This window comes from Oncorhynchus kisutch, linkage group LG7 (assembly GCF_002021735.2).
Source record: "Oncorhynchus kisutch isolate 150728-3 linkage group LG7, Okis_V2, whole genome shotgun sequence".
Lineage (NCBI taxonomy): Eukaryota > Metazoa > Chordata > Actinopteri > Salmoniformes > Salmonidae > Oncorhynchus > Oncorhynchus kisutch.
The window spans coordinates 46,887,118-46,904,015 of NC_034180.2; the positions used below are offsets into that span (position 1 = coordinate 46,887,118).

A 16,898-nucleotide genomic window follows, 5' to 3' on the forward strand; every position below is an offset into this window, starting at 1 on the left:
TCCTTTCTGTTCTCTCTCTCTCCTTTCTGTTCTCTCTCTCTCTCCTTTCTGTTCTCTCTCTCTCTCCTTTCTGTTCTCTCTCTCTCTCCTTTCTGTTCTCTCTCTCTCTCCTCCTTTCTGTTCTCCCCTCTCTCTCTCCTTTCTGTTCTCCCCCTCTCTCTCTCCTTTCTGTTCTCCCCTCTCTCTCTCCTTCTGTTTCTCTCTCTCTCTCCTTTCTGTTCCCTCTCTCTCTCCTTTCTGTTCTCTCTCTCTCTCCTTTCTGTTCTCTCCTCTCTCCTTTCTGTTCCCTCTCTCTCTCTCCTTTCTGTTCTCCCCTCTCTCCTCCTTTCTGTTCTCCCCTCTCTCTCTCTTTCTGTTCTCTCTCTCTCTCCTTTCTGTTCTCCCCTCTCTCTCTCCTTTCTGTTCTCTCTCTTTCTGTTCTCCCCCTCTCTCTCTCCTTTCTGTTCTCTCTCTCTCTCCTTTCTGTTCTCCCCTCTCTCTCTCCTTTCTGTTCCTTTTCTGTTTTCTCTCTCTCTCCTTTCTGTTTCTCCCCTTCTCTCTCTTTTGTTCTCTCTCCTTTTTGTTCTCCCTCTTCTCTCTTTCTGTCTTCTTCTCTCTCTCCTTTCTGTTTCTCTCTCTCATTTTCTGTTCTCATCTCTCTCTCCTTTCTGTTCTCTCTCTCTTCCTTTCTGTTCTCTCTCTCTCTCTCTTTTTGTTCTTCTGCTCTCTCTTTCTGTTCTCTCTCTCTCTCCTTTCTGTTCTCCTCCTCTCTTCTTTCTGTTCTCTCTCTCTCTCCTTTCTGTCTCTCTCTTTCTCCTTTTCTTGTTCTCTCTCTCTCTCTCCTTTCTGTTTCTCATTCTCTCTCTCTCTTTTGTTCTCTTACTCTCTCTCTCTCCTTTCTGTTTCTCTCTCTCTCTCTCTTTCTGTTCTCTCTCTCTCTCTCCTTTCTGTTCTCTCTCCTCTCTCTCCTTCTGTTCTTCTCTCTCTCTCTTTCTGTTCTCTCTTCTCTTTTCTGTTTCTCTTTCTCTCTCCTTTCTGTTCCCCTCCTTCCTTTTCTCGTTCTCCCTCTCTCTCTCTCATTTCGTTCTCTCTCTCCTCCTTTCTGTTCGCCCTCTCTCTCTCCTTTCTGTTCTCCCTCTCTCTCTCCTTCTGTTCTCCCCTCTCTCTCTCCTTTCTGTTCTCCCCTCTCTCTCTCCTTTCTGAGATTGAGTTGATTTATTCTTGCTCACAGATAAAACTGAAGAAATGCAGAATTTACATGACTAATCATTTTATTTATTTATTTGACCTTTATTTAACTAGACAAGTAAATTATTGCAAAACATTTAAAAGACATAACACATAATATGTAACATAAATAGAATATTAAACAATTGAAAAACGTTACAAGATATTTTTTCGTGATGGAAATGTTAATTTTTTACATGTGATTTAAAGAACCATTGAAGACGTGGAGATATGATAAAAGTGCAGGTGTTTTGAGGCCTTCCTCACTGACTGCTCCACATATGTGTGACACCGATGAGGTTAGAGTCTAGATAAAAACCAAGATACTCAGTTGTTGTTACCACTGGTACTTCCTGTCCTCCTAGGATTAATGGTGCAGGTTGTGGATGGTCTCTAGAAAAACATATCTGAATTTCCACAGACTTTTTCCCATTCAGGAGCATGTTGAATGTGGCCCACTCTTCCAGCTTCTTTGCCTCTAAGCCCATGGAGATGTCCTCTTTGATGCTTGTTAAAGGTATGGCCTGGGACAGCCCGGGTGGACATGTGAAGGAGAAACAGATATGGGGAAACCAAGCCCCCTTGTGGAACACCAGAGGTGACCTCTGAGCAAGGGCTAAAAGTGCCATTAGCCATCACCATCTGTCTTCTCCCCCCGGGTAGAGCTGTGGAGCTAGGCTAGTAACCATCACCCTCTGTCTTCTTCTGGTGGTATAGCTGTAGAGCCAGGCTAGTAACCAGCACCCTCTGTCTTCTCCCCCTGGTATAGCTGTAGAGCCAGGCTAGTAACCAGCACTCTCGGTCTTCTCCCCCAGGTATAGCTGTAAAGCCAGGCTAGTAACCATCACCCTCGGTCTTCTCCCCCTGGTAGAGATGTGGAGCTAGGCTAGTAACCATCACCCTCTGTCTTCTTCTGGTGGTATAGCTGTAGAGCCAGGCTAGTAACCATCACCCTCGGTCTTCTTCTGGTGGTATAGCTGTGGAGCCAGGCTAGTAACTATGACCCTCGGTCTTATTCTGGTGGTATAAATGTAGAGCCAGGCTAGTAACTATCACCCTCGGTCTTCTTCTGGTGGTATATCTGCTGAGCCAGGCTAGTAACCATCACCCTCTGTCTTCTCCCCCTGGTATTGCTGTACAGCCAGGATAGTAACCATCACCCTCTGTCTTCTCCCCCTGGTATAGCTGTAGAGCCAGGCTAGTAACCATCACCCTCGGTCTTATTCTGGTGGTATAACTGTAGAGCCAGGCTAGTAACTATCACCCTCGGTCTTCTTCTGGTGGTAGAGCTGTGGAGCCAGGCTAGTAACCATCACCCTCGGTCTTCTTCCCCTGGTATAGCTGTAGAGCCAGGCTAGTAACCATCACCCTCGGTCTTCTTCTGGTGGTATAGCTATAGAGCCAGCCTAGTAACCATCACCCTCGGTCTTCTCCCACTGGTATAGCTATGGAGCCAGGCTAGTAATCATCACCCTCGGTCTTCAACTGGTGGTATAGCTGTAGAGCCGGGCTAGTAACCATCACCCTCGGTCTTCTTCTGGTGGTATAGCTGTAGAGCCAGGCTAGTAACCATCACCCTCGGTCTTCTTCCCCTGGTATAGCTGTAGAGCCAGGCTAGTAACCATCACCCTGGGTCTTTGTCTGGTGGTATAGCTGTAGAGCCAGGCCAGTAACAATCACCCTCGGTCTTCTTCTGGTGGTAGAGCTGTGGAGCCAGCCTAGTAACCATCACCCTCGGTCTTCTCCCACTGGTATAGCTATGGAGCCAGGCTAGTAACCATCACCCTCGGTCTTCAACTGGTGGTATAGCTGTAGAGCCGGGTTAGTAACCATCACCCTCGGTCTTCTCCCCCTGGTATAGCTGTAGAGCCAGGCTAGTAACCATCACCCTCTGTCTTCTTCTGGTGGTATAGCTGTAGAGCCAGGCTAGTAACCATCACCCTCGGTCTTCTTTTGGTGGTATAGCTGTAGAGCCATGCTAGTAACCATCACCCTCGGTCTTCTCCCCCTGGTATAGCTGTAGAGACAGGCTAGTAACCATCACCCTCTGTCTTCTTCCCCTGTTATAGATGTAGAGCCAGGCTAGTAACCATCACCCTCGGTCTTCTCAACCTGGTAGAGCTGTGGAGCTAGGCTAGTAACCATCACCCTCGGTCATATTCTGGTGGTATAACTGTAGAGCCAGGCTAGTAACCATCACCCTCGGTCTTCTCCCCCTGGTATAGATGTAGATCCAGGCTAGTAACCATCACCCTGGGTCTTTGTCTGGTGGTAGAGCTGTGGAGCCAGGCTAGTAACCATCACCCTCGGTCTTCTTCCCCTGGTATAGCTGTAGAGCCAGGCTAGTAACCATCACCCTCGGTCTTCTTCTGGTGGTATAGCTATAGAGCCAGCCTAGAAATCATCACCCTCGGTCTTCTCCCACTGGTATAGCTATGGAGCCAGGCTAGTAACCATCACCCTCGGTCTTCAACTGGTGGGATAGCTGTAGAGCCGGGCTAGTAACCATCACCCTCGGTCTTCTTCTGGTGGTATAGATGTAGAGCCAGCCTAGTAACCATCACCCTCGGTCTTCAACTGGTGGTATAGCTGTAGAGCCGGGTTAGTAACCATCACCCTCTGTCTTCTCCCCCTGTTATAGATGTAGAGCCAGGCTAGTAACCATCACCCTCGGTCTTCTCACCCTGGTAGAGCTATGGAGCCAGGCTAGTAACCATCACCCTCGGTCTTCAACTGGTGGTATAGCTGTAGAGCCGGGCTAGTAACCATCACCCTCGGTCTTCTTCTGGTGGTATAGCTGTAGAGCCAGCCTAGTAATCATCACCCTCGGTCTTCTTCTGGTGGTATAGCTGTAGAGCCAGGCTAGTAACCATCACCCTCGGTCTTCTTCCCCTGGTATAGCTGTAGAGCCAGGCTAGTAACCATCACCCTTGGTCTTCTTCTGGTGGTATAGCTGTGGAGCCAGGCTAGTAACCATCACCCTCTGTCTTCTACTGCTGGTAGAGCTGTGGAGCCAGGCTAGTAACCATCACCCTCTGTCTTCTCCCCCTGGTATAGCTGTAGAGCCAGGCTAGTAACCATCACCCTCTGTCTTCTTCTGGTGGTATAGCTGTAGAGCCAGGCTAGTAACTATCACCCTCTGTCTTCTTTTGGTGGTATAGCTGTAGAGCCAGGCTAGTAACCATCACCCTCGGTCTTCTCCCCCTGGTATAGCTGTAGAGCCAGGCTAGTAACCATAACCCTCGGTCTTCAACTGGTGGTATAGCTGTAGAGCCGGGCTAGTAACCATCACCCTCGGTCTTCTTCTGGTGGTATAGCTGTAGAGCCAGGCTAGTAACCATCACCCTCGGTCTTCTTCCCCTGGTATAGCTGTAGAGCCAGGCTAGTAACCATCACCCTCGGTCTTCTTCTGGTGGTAGAGCTGTAGAGCCAGGCTAGTAACCATCACCCTCGGTCTTCTTCTGGTGGTATAGCTGTGGAGCCAGGCTAGTAACCATCACCCTCGGACTTCTTCCCCTGGTATAGCTGTAGAGCCAGGCTAGTAACCATCACCCTGGGTCTTTGTCTGGTGGTATAGCTATAGAGCCAGCCTAGTAACCATCACCCTCGGTCTTCTCCCACTGGTATAGCTATGGAGCCAGGCTAGTAACCATCACCCTCGGTCTTCAACTGGTGGTATAGCTGTAGAGCCGGGCTAGTAACCATCACCCTCTGTCTTCTTTTGGTGGTATAGCTGTAGAGCCAGGCTAGTAACCATCACCCTCGGTCTTCTCCCCCTGGTATAGCTGTAGAGCCAGGCTAGTAACCATCACCCTCTGTCTTCTTCTGGTGGTATAGCTGTACAGCCAGGCTAGTAACCATCACCCTCGGTCTTCTTTTGGTTGTATAGCTGTAGAGCCAGGCTAGTAACCATCACCCTCGGTCTTCTCCCCCTGGTATAGCTGTAGAGCCAGGCTAGTAACAATCACCCTCGGTCTTCTTCCCCTGGTATAGCTGTAGAGCCAGGCTAGTAACCATCACCCTCGGTCTTCTTCTGGTGGTATAGCTATAGAGCCACCCTAGTAACCATCACCCTCTGTCTTCTCACCCTGGTAGAGCTGTGGAGCTAGGCTAGTAACCATCACCCTCGGTCATATTCTGGTGGTATAACTGTAGAGCCAGGCTAGTAACCATCACCCTCGGTCTTCTCCCCCTGGTATAGATGTAGAGCCAGGCTAGTAACCATCACCCTCGGTCTTCTTCTGGTTGTATAGCTATAGAGCCAGCCTAGTAACCATCACCCTCAGTCTTCTCCCACTGGTATAGCTATGGAGCCAGGCTAGTAACCATCACCCTCGGTCTTCAACTGGTGGTATAGCTGTAGAGCCAGGCTAGTAACCATCACCCTCGGTCTTCTTCTGGTGGTATAGCTGTAGAGCCAGGCTAGTAACCATCACCCTCAGTCTTCTTCCCCTGGTATAGCTGTAGAGCCAGGATAGTAACCATCACCCTTGGTCTTCTTCTGGTGGTATAGCTGTGGAGCCAGGCTAGTAACCATCACCCTCTGCCTTCTCCCCAGGTATAGCTGTAGAGCCAGGCTAGTAACCATCACCCTCGGTCTTCTCCCCCTGGTATAGCTGTAGAGCCAGGCTAGTAACCATAACCCTCGGTCTTCTACCCTGGTATAGCTGTAGAGCCAGGCTAGTAACCATCGCCCTCGGTCTTCTCCCCCTGGTATGGCTGTAGAGCCAGGGTAGTAATCATCACCCTCGGTCTTCTTCTGGTGGTATAGCTGTAGAGCCAGGCTAGTAACCATCACCTTCGGTCTTCTCCCCCTGGCATAGCTGTAGAGCCAGGCTAGTAACCATCACCCTCGGTGTTCTTCTGGTGGTATAGCTGTAGAGCCAGACTAGTAACCATCACCCTCGGTCTTCTTCTGGTGGTATAGCTGTAGAGCCAGGCTAGTAACCATCACCCTCTGTCTTCTCCCCCTGGTATAGCTGTAGAGCCAGGCTTGTATCCATCACCCTCGGTCTTCTCCCCCTTGTAAACTGTAGATCCAGGCTAGTAACGTTGGACACAGTTCAATGTCAGACAGATGTTGCAGGAGCTTTGTGTGATCTACTCCATCAAAGGCTTTGGACATATCAACAAGTAACACCCTCAACTTTGTTGCTTTTTTGGAGTCTGTCGCTGTCAGCCAGGAGTGTGTGGCTTTCACAAGGGCGGTAGCCCTAGGACCATGCCTCAGGACTTCCTGGCCTGATGGCTCCTTGCTGTCCTCAGTCCACCTGGACGTGCTGCTGCTCCAGTTTCAACTGTTCTGCCTGCGGCTATGGAACCCTGACCTGTTCACCGGACGTGCTACCTGTCCAAGACCTGCTGTTTTCAACTCTCTAGAGACAGCAGGAGCGGTAGAGATACTCTCAATGATCGGCTATGAAAAGCCAACTGACATTTACTCCTGAGGTGCTGACCTGTTGCACCCTCGACAACCACTGTGATTATTATTATTTGACCCTGCTGGTCATCTATGAACATTTGAAAATCTCGGCCATGTTCTGTTATAATCTCCACCCGGCACAGCCAGAAGAGGACTGGCCACCCCTCATAGCCTGGTTCCTCTCTAGGTTTCTTCCTAGGTTTTGGCCTTTCTAGGGAGTTTTTCCTAGCCACTGTGCTTCTACATCTGCATTAAATGTGATTGATTGATTGATTGATTGATAGTGCTGGACTTTGATAGGTCGGCATGCAGATTATTGCACTCAGATAAAACTGTTGGCATGAGGTTGTTTTTGATTAAGTTCTCCTGGAATTTTCCAAGGGATGAAGTTAGAGAGATGGGCCTCCAGTCACTCGTTGTACATGTGTGTGACCCTTTAGGTATGGGGACACACATTGTCAGTCTTCCAGACAGCAGGAACAGCCCCCTGCCAGTAGGTGGTGTTAACTATGTGTGTGATGACAGGGGCTAGATCTTCTGCATGCTCTTTACCAGTCAGGCTGGAATGCCATCAGTCCCACACGCTTTACGTGGATTCAGTCTGATCAGAGCTTGATCTGGCCAATGCTGCATCTCAACCTGCCTTGTAGGCAGGGGTAAGATGGCAAGAGGTGTGGTGCTTGTCCATGCTTCAGCAAAAAATACATTAAAAACATCAGCCACATCGTTGTCTTCAGATCCCTCCACCTGTATTTTCCCTCCTGATGTTTTCTTTTGTCCCAGTCCTTTGTTAATGAAGTCCCATCATTCCTTTGGGTTTTTCTTCTTTAGGTTCTGGATTTCAGTTTTGGAGTAGTTTGTCTTTGCTTCTTTGATAAACGTTTGCACTTGTGTTTCTGATTTTTCACCATTCCATCGTTTGACCCTGTAGAAAATCTTCTGTCTGTTCCTGATGGTGGCAGTTATTCCTTCAGTCATCCAGGGTTCGTCCAGTGTTGTTGTGTTCCTACTTCTTATTGGCATGTATACATCAAGTGCAGTTTGAATGCAGGAGTTCAATGTCTCCACCTTTGCATTAATGCTCTCCACCTCATCTATGGCAGACCAGTCAGTACTGGCCATACATGGTGCCGAGGCCTCCTGTCTGTTCTGGGTTACCAGACGTCCTTTTCCCCCGCTGCACCTCACTTCTCCCTCCTGATGTTGTGTTTGGGGAGAACAGCAGACATTTGTGATCATTGGATCCGAGAGGAGCAATCACGGTGGGGTTGTTGTAATGATTCTTCATCTTGGTAATGATCAGATCTAGGATGGAGTCCACTCTGATCTCGTCTTTGACCACTTGTTCCATGTCTGGATGGGAGTTTGTCAGCATCTTGATGGGCAGATGATTAAAGTCTCCACACAGGATGAGACCCACTTTACCAGATGTAGTCCCTCTCACCCGGCTTCTTGCATGCATTATCCCGAAGCACTGAAGTTCGTCTTGTGCCAGGGGAGGTGCATGTTTTTTGTAAATCCGTAGAAAATGTGATGAGTATTTCAAAATGTTTCTACACTCCATTGTTGGAGCCATGCTTAATCCGTTAAAAGAGCAGGGAAAAGTATGCAGTGCCACACAAAAAAACACAAGAAAACCAACACTAACAAACATTTCAAACATTGTAACACTTTACTCTCGAAGCAGCTGCCTGGAAGTGCCACAAGTACTGGATACCGCTATATCCCAGTAATTTCACCTCTGTTTTCCCAGTCAAAATGCTCCATGAGCGGATATTATTCTGTTCTCCCACCTCTCTCTCCTCTCTGTTCTCCCCCATCTCTCTCTCCTCTCTGTTCTCCCCCATCTCTCTCTCCTCTCTGTTCTCCCCCATCTCTCTCTCCTCTCTGTTCTCCCCCATCTCTCTCTCCTCTCTGTTCTCCCCCATCTCTCTCTCCTCTCTGTTCTCCCCCATCTCTCTCTCCTCTCTGTTCTCTCCCTTCTCTCTCTCCTTTCTGTTCTCTCCCATCTCTCTCTCCTTTCTGTTCTCCCATCTCTCTCTCCTTTCAGTTCTCCCCCATCTCTCTCTCCTTTCTTCCCTTGCGTTTCTACTCCTCTCTCTTTTTATTCTCCCCCAACACTAAAATGGCAACAAGATGATGTAGCATAATTAAAGATACAAGAGATTCCAATTGGATATTGATTAAGAAACTAAAGCCCTGTGTTCAGGCCCTGTTAATGCCCCATGTTCAGGCCCTGTTTAAGCCCCCTGTTCAGGCCCTGTTTAAGCCCCCTGTTCAGGCCCTGTGTTTAAGTGATTGATTCACAATGCCACTCTTCTTTCACATTCTACTGACACCGATGGATGAATGGCGTTTTGGGGCTTGTCTGAGCCTAGCTGTCGGTCTGCATTTCATCGTCTGGTTGTGAATGGGACCGTGTCGACGCTTTGAGGCTTGACAGTGCCTGCCTATCGGATGCCAATCTGGAGACGCCGTGTGTCACATAGGATAGGGGTGAATCTGAAGGACGTTGGTTGTCCTCTAGTCTAAAGCCAATACATTGATGGAAAAAGGAAAAGTGAAAATGGCTTTCAATATCGAGCATTTAGTTAGATGAAAGAGGAGGAGAACACGACTCAGGGTCAAACATGATGGATTATGGGACAATCAGGGGACGTATGGACAAAAATAAGCTTTCATAGTGAGTACTAGCGAGCACACACACACGCACGCACACACACACGCACGCACGCACGCACACACACACACACACACACATGCACGTACACACTCACTCTTGCATTGACATGTTAATAGTGAGCTCAAACTCAGGGCTCTCTCCTCTACAGGACATCTACAGAACCCGGTGTCTAGTGCTGAGTGATTTGTCCTTTTTTTTTTTTTTTTTTTTTTTTTTTACGCACTATACATTGTGAGTTGAATGCTGTAATAATAATAACACAGAATTAAACAATTATTACAATTACAATTATTACATGATAGTAGTGACTGCCCCTTACTGCTCATCACTTATTAACCATTATTAATTCACTTACTTTAATGAAATAAAAATGAAATCATGAATGTATTATTTCATTCCAAGTCATCATATCATCTCTATAGAGTTGCTGTCTGAAAAAAAGACTATTTTTTAGTTCTTCAAAGTAAATAAGGCTTTTATGACTGCTGAATAAAAACTATCAATCACTTTGATCACGTATTTTTAGGCTCACGAAGCGACTGCTTTCTATCGCTCTCGATCAAGCAGTCTCTCTTCTCTCATCTCCGTGTCTGCTCCGCTGAGACCAGACAAGTTTCAATGGGGGCACAATGGATTATGGTCATTGTAGTAAATTACCATGTGTTCTGCGCAAAAATCTGTAAATATTGTCCTGTTGAGAAACTACAACTCCCTACTACATCCCACAGTTCAGGCTTGATCTGATTGATCTCCACAGAAAAAAAGGGACTAAAAGAGCTCACAGAAAGAAAAGGGACTAAAAGGAATTGAAATACTTGAAACGACGTCGGTGCGCCAGGCACAACCCGCTACCCTGTTCAAAGGCACTTAAAAACTTTGTCTTTAAGCTCAATGGCACACATACACAATCCAATTGTCTTAAAGCTAACAAATCATTCTTTAACCTGTCTCCTCCACTTTATCTACAATGATTGAAGAGTATTTAACAGGTGAGATCCATAAAGGATCATAGGATTCACCTGGTCAGTCTATGTCATGGAACGACCTGGTGTTGTTTTGTACACTGAGTGTATATTATTCTAATGATATATTTATTTACAGCGTATTTCTTTATTGTTACTATGTTTTACATTGTAGAATAATAGTCAAGACATCAATACTATGAAATAACACATATTGAATCAATGTAGTAATCAAAAAAAGTGTTAACCTCTCTTGGGTAGGAGGCAGGATTTTCACCTCCGGATGAAAAGCGTGCCCAAAGTAAACTGCATGTTATTCAGGCCCAGAAGCTAGGATATGCATATCATAGATGATAGATTTGGATAGCAAACACTCTAAAGTTTCCAAAACTGTTACAATAATGTCTGTGAGTATAACAGAACTCATATGGCAGGCAGAAACCTGAGAAGAATCCATCCAGGAAGTGGAATTATTTTCATGTGGCTGTTTTTCAACTCATTGCCTATAGAGAATCCAATGGATTAGGAATCAGATTGCAGTTCCTATGGCTTCCACTAGATGTCAACAGTCTTTAGACATGGTTTCAGGCTTTTATTTTGAAAAACAACGTGTAAAAATCCATTTTGGTCAGAGGACAGAGGAAGTTTGCAGACCTGATTTGTTATTATTCCTTTCTATTGAAAACGGTATTGTCCGGTTGAAATAATATTGATTATAAAGACAATAAACAACCTGAGGATTAATTATAAACATCGTTTGACACGTTTCGACAAACTTTACTGGTACTTTTAGTACGTATTCGTCTGCCTGTTGTGACCGCCTTGGAGCCATTGGATTACTGAACAAAACGCAAAACTGAGTTTCTGGGACATAAAGAGGGACTTTATCGAACAAAACTATAATTTACTGTGTAACTGGGAGTCTTGTGAGTGCAACCATATGAAGATCATCAAAGGTAAGTGATTAATTTTATCGCTATTTCTGACTTTAGTGACTCCTCTACTTGGCTGGTAAATGTCTGCATGCTTTTTTTACACGGGGAGCTGTCCTTAGATAATCACATGGTATGCTTTCGCCGTAAAGCCTTTTTGAAATCTGACACAGTGGCTGGATTAACAAGAAATTAATCTTTAAACCGATGTGTAACACTTGTACATTTTACGAATGCTTATTATTTGCATTCCTGTATTTTGAATTTGGCCCTCTGCAATTTTACCGGATTCTAGCGTCTCACATACCCTAGAGAGGTTTTAAACAAATCTAAATATATTTGCCACCCTTTTCCTTGATGACAGCTTTGCACACGCTTGGCATTCTCTCAACCAGCTTCATGAGGTAGTTACCTGGAATGCATTTAAATGATCAAGTGTGCCTTGTTAAAAGTTAATTTGTGGAATTTCTTTCCTTCTTAATGTGTTTGAGCCAATCAGTTAGGGGGGTGGGGGTGGTATACAGAAGATAGCCCTATTTGGTAAAATACCAAGTCCATATTATGGCAAGAACAGGACAAATAAGCAAAGAGAAATTACAGTTTATCATTACCTAAGACATGGTCATTCAATGCGGAACATTTCAAGAACTTTGAAAGTTTCTTCAAGTGCAGTCGCAAAAACCATGAAATGCTATGATGCAGTTGGCTCTCATGAGGACCGGCACAGGAAACGAAGACCCAGAGTTACCTCTGCTGCAGAATATAAGTTCATTAGAGTTACCACACTCAGAAATTGCAGACTGAATAAATGCTTCCAAGTTCAAGTAACAGACACATCTCAACATCAACTGTTCAGAGGAGACCGAGTGAATCAGGCCTCATGGCTGAATTTCTTCAAATTAACCACTACTAAAGGACACCAATAAGAAGAAGAGACTTTCTTGGGCCAAGAAACACAAGCAATTGGCATTAGACCGGTGGAAATCTGTCCTTTGGTCTTGAGATTTTTGGTTCCAACCATCGTGTCTTTGTGAGACGCAGAGTAGGTGAACGGATGATCTCCGCATGTGTGGTTCCCACCGTGAAGCATGGAGGAGGAGGTGTAGGGGTGCATTGCAGGTGACACTGTCTGTTATTTATTTAGAATTCAAGGCACACAACCAGCATGGCTACCACAGCATTATGCAGCAATAGGCCATCCCATCTGCTTTGCTCTTAGTGGGACTATCATTTGTTTTTAACAGGACGAAGATCCAACACACCTCCAGGCTGTGTAATGGCTATTTGATGATGAAGTGCTACGTCAGATGACCTGGCCTCCACAATCTTCCGACCTTAAGCCAATTGAGATGGTCTTGACCACAGAGTGAAGGAAAAGCAGCCAACAAATGCTCAGCATATGTGGAAACTCCTTCAAGACTGTTCGAAAAGCATTCCAGGTGAAGCTGGTTGAGAGAATGCCAATTGTGTGCAAAGCTGTCATCAAGGCAAAGGTTAGCTACTTTGAAGAATCTATAATCATAAAAAATATAGATTTTAGTAACACTTTTTTATTTACTACATGATTCCATATGTGTTATTTCATAGTTTTTATGTCTTCATTATTATTCTACAGTGTAGAAAATAGTAAAAATAAAGAAAAACCCTTGAATGAGTAGGTATGTCTATTCCGGTCTTTGACATTGCTCGTTCTGATATTTGTTATTTAGTATTTTTCTGTATTTTGTGTGTATTGTTTTTATTGCTAGGTATTACTGCACTGTTGGAGCTAGAAACACAAGAATTTCACTGCACCTGCCATACCATCGTCAAATTTGTATACACGACCAATGAACTTTAATTTGATTTCAGCGCTTTACCATCAAGCCCTTAAATCCTGGAAACGGAAGAGCGGGAGCATTCCTGGAAGATGCTCGGAGCTGTGTGAGGCCTGTGGGTCAACTTGAAGCTCACATCGACTACGCCAAAAGAATAGCCTACAAAATCAACGCAAACTGCCCTTCCACCATATAGGCTACAAACATGAACAGTATTCACTCTAGCCATCACTCAAATACATGCATACTGTTATAAGGAGAATTTAGTTGCTAATGGCATCCTGCAGTACCCCGGTCGCCCTTCAACTTGAGATTCTCAATGAGAGGGGGCAGCACAGCTAGCCTGCAATGTCACTTCCTGCAGTAGCTTAAACTGAGCATGTTATGTCTCTATGAAATGCCATCTTAAAACTTATTGGTGACAGGGGGGCAGTATTGAGTAGCGTGGATGAATAAGGTGCCCAGAGTGAACTGCCTGCTACTCTGTACCTGATGCTAATATATGCATATTATTAGTAGTATTAGATAGAAAACACTCTGACGTTTCTAAAACTGTTTGAATGATGTCTGTGAGTATAAAAGAACTCTTATGGCAGGGGAAACCCGAGACAAATCCAAGTGGGAAAGTGGGAAATCTGAGGTTTGTAGTTTCATTTCAGTGATTGCCTATCCAATATGCTGTGTCTATGGGGCCAGATTGCACTTCCCAGGGCTGCCAGCAGATGTCAACAGTCTTTAGAAAATTGTTTGAGGCTTCTATTGTGGAAGGGGGTTGAATAAGAGCTGTTTCAACAAGTGGACTGGGCTGGGCCAATCAGTTGTTTACTGCGCGGTCACGCGGGCTTCTTTTTCCTCTGTAATGAATACGCTATTGTCCGTTTGGAATATTATTGAAGATTTATTATAAAAAGACCCTAAGGATTGATTGTAAACATCGTTTGACATGTTTCTATAAACTGTAATGGAACTCTTGACTTTTCGTCTGGATTTTGCGCTCGCGCATTGTGCCTTTGGAATAGTGAACTAAATGCGCAAACAAAACTGAGGTATTTGGACATAAATATGGACGTAATCGAACAAAACAACCATTTCTTGTGGAAGTGTGAGTCCTGGGAGTGCATTCCCGACGAAGATCAGCAAAGGTAAGTGAAGATTTATAATGCTATTTATGACTTTTGTTGACAATTTGACGGGTAACTGCATGGCTTACTTTTGTGGCTGAACGCTGTTCTCAGATTATTGAATACTGTGCTTTTGCCGTAAAGCTTTTTTGAAATCTGACACAGCGTTTGCATTAAAACAAGTTTATCTTTCATTCTATGTAAAACATCTATTTTTCATCTAAATTTATGATGAGTATTTATGTTATTTGATGTGGCTCTCTGCAATTTCTCCGGATGTTTTGGAGGCATTTCTGAACATGGCGCTAATGTAAACTGAGGTTTTTGGATATAAATATGAACTTGATCGAACAAAACATACATGTATTGTGTAACATGATGTCCTATGAGTGTCATCTGATGAAGATCTTCAAAGGTTAGTGATTAATTTTATCTATATTTCTGCTTTTTGTGACACCTCTCTGGTTGGAAAATGGCTGAATGATTTCTGTGACTAGTTGCTGACCTATCATAATGATATGTTTTGCTTTCGCCGAAAAGCCTTTTTGAAATCGGACACTGTGGTTGGATTAAAGAGAAGTGTATCTTTAAAATGATGTAAAATACTTGTATGATTGAAGGAATTTTAATTATGAGATTTCTGTTGTTTTGAATTTGGTTCCCTGCAATTTCACTGGCTGTTGGTGAGGTGGGACGCTAGCGTCACGAACGATCCCAGAGAGGTTAACCGACTTCCTTGGCTTCAAATTCCCTATTGAGTCTTCACATAGGCATGAATGGTGTCACGTGATCGATGGCTTTGTCCATTCATATACAGTCATTGGCTAGCACTCAGATACATACAATTAGTGTCCTTTAGCACAACACCAACATCATCAAGAGGTCCGGAACTGCTGGTGTACACTCTAGGTAATGTAGGACAGTGATTTTGCAGGGTCGCGGGTTCAAAGTAACCAAGTAGAGTGTCACTGTACCATCTAAACAACTGTGAAATATATTTTCCATAATTGAAGATATTGTATTTTTAGCTATTTGAAGCTGGTGTACAAAACCGAAAGCAAAGACATAAAAAAAAAAAATTGAGAACAGAAAGCATAGAAATAGAGCACATACTGTAGAACCGATCTACCGCTTGTTAGACTTGCTTTCAATAACATACCTATAACTCATATTTCTATGTGAATTTGGTCAGGTCGCCCAAAAAAGGTACATAGTGCATTTAATGTAAATAAATAATTGAAACCGAAATCGAAAACAGTGATTACTTTTTTAATAATCAAACTGAAACGACCTCGAAAAGCTTTAATCGTTCAAAATACCAATCAAACATACTGCCATACTGTAACGATCTATAAGGTGGGCGACTCACTGTTCATGTTCTTGAAGATGATGAGGATAGGTAGGACCTGTCTGTAGTAAGGCACCAGGGCCTCTCCAGACGCCACCAGGTGCTGCAGCATCTTCAACATGGTGCAGACCGTGTGCTCAGGGCATCTGTGGGGATAGAGAGGAAGGACACCATAAAAATAGAATGTTAAGTTATGAGTATACTCAATATGCCTGCCGCAACCCATAGCCATACGCAGGTTGACGTTTATTGGGATGAATCTTGTCCTGGAGGCAGAGCTGAGTGATTTCCACTAGATTTACCAGCTGCAGTCATATATTGTAACAGTTAATTAATAGTAATTGCTTGTTGGTCTCAATTTAAGGTTAGGGTTAGGCATAATGTTTCAAATCTGACTTTATGACTGTGCCAGTGTAACAGTATAGCTTCCGTCCCTCTCCTTGCCTCGAACCAGGGACCCTCTGCACACATCGACAACAAGCACCCTTGAAGGATGGTTACCCATTGCCCCACAAAAGCCGCTGCCCTTGCAGAGCAAGGGGTACCACTACTTCAAGGTCTCAGAGCGAGTGACGTCACCGATTGAAACGCTATTAGCGCGTACCACCGCTAACTGGCTACCCATTTCACATCGGTTACACCAGCTAGTGACTACCCTTCAGAATTACCTCCAGTACGAGTCATACTTTGATTTGAATGGGGATAGCTGTTCTAGTCATTACATTTATATGGAGTGCACACATGATAGAGGTCGTGGGTTAGAGGTCAGGAAGAGAGGGTAGTGTGTGAGCACTACTTGTTTTCGTGGAGGCTTTCCCTAGGGAGGTGTGTGATTGGGAATGAGCAATTAAATCCTCCTATGGTAAAGTCTAAGTAGTGATCCTATACATATCATGGTAAATTTAACCATAGCATGTCATGAACACACACACACATGTAAACACACAGGTAAAAAAAAAACACACAGAAAAGACCAAGAAAGGGGTCACACAGAATTCACACTCCCTCCACTAAAATCAATGTTTTTTTGTTACTGGGCTTTGACTTATAATGGCATGGCTGCAATCAGAGGTTTGAAAAGGCACAAGTGAGAGCCAATCACAGAGCAATTTGGCCGACAGCTGCATTTAACTCCATCTCCCGCTGATAGGGAGAACAAAAGAGAGAACAAAAGAGAGAGAAAGAGAGGCAAACATATCAAATCAAATGTTCTTTTTCACATGCTTCACATGCTTGGTAAACAACAGGTGTAGACTAACAGTGAAATGCTGACTTATGGGCCCTTCACCACAATACAGAGAGAGAAATATAGAAAAAGGACTAAGCCAAGGATTTAGTACAGAATGAGAAACAATAACTTGGCTATACATTGCATTCGCAAAGTATTCAGACCCCTTGACTTTTTCT

General features: G+C 44.6%; 1 pseudogene; it reads right to left on the reverse strand.

Annotated features, from left to right (window-relative positions):
* The window catches only part of LOC109878071 (parkin coregulated gene protein homolog), a 226,394-nt pseudogene that overhangs the window by 82,298 nt on the left and 127,198 nt on the right, over positions 1-16,898 (reverse strand).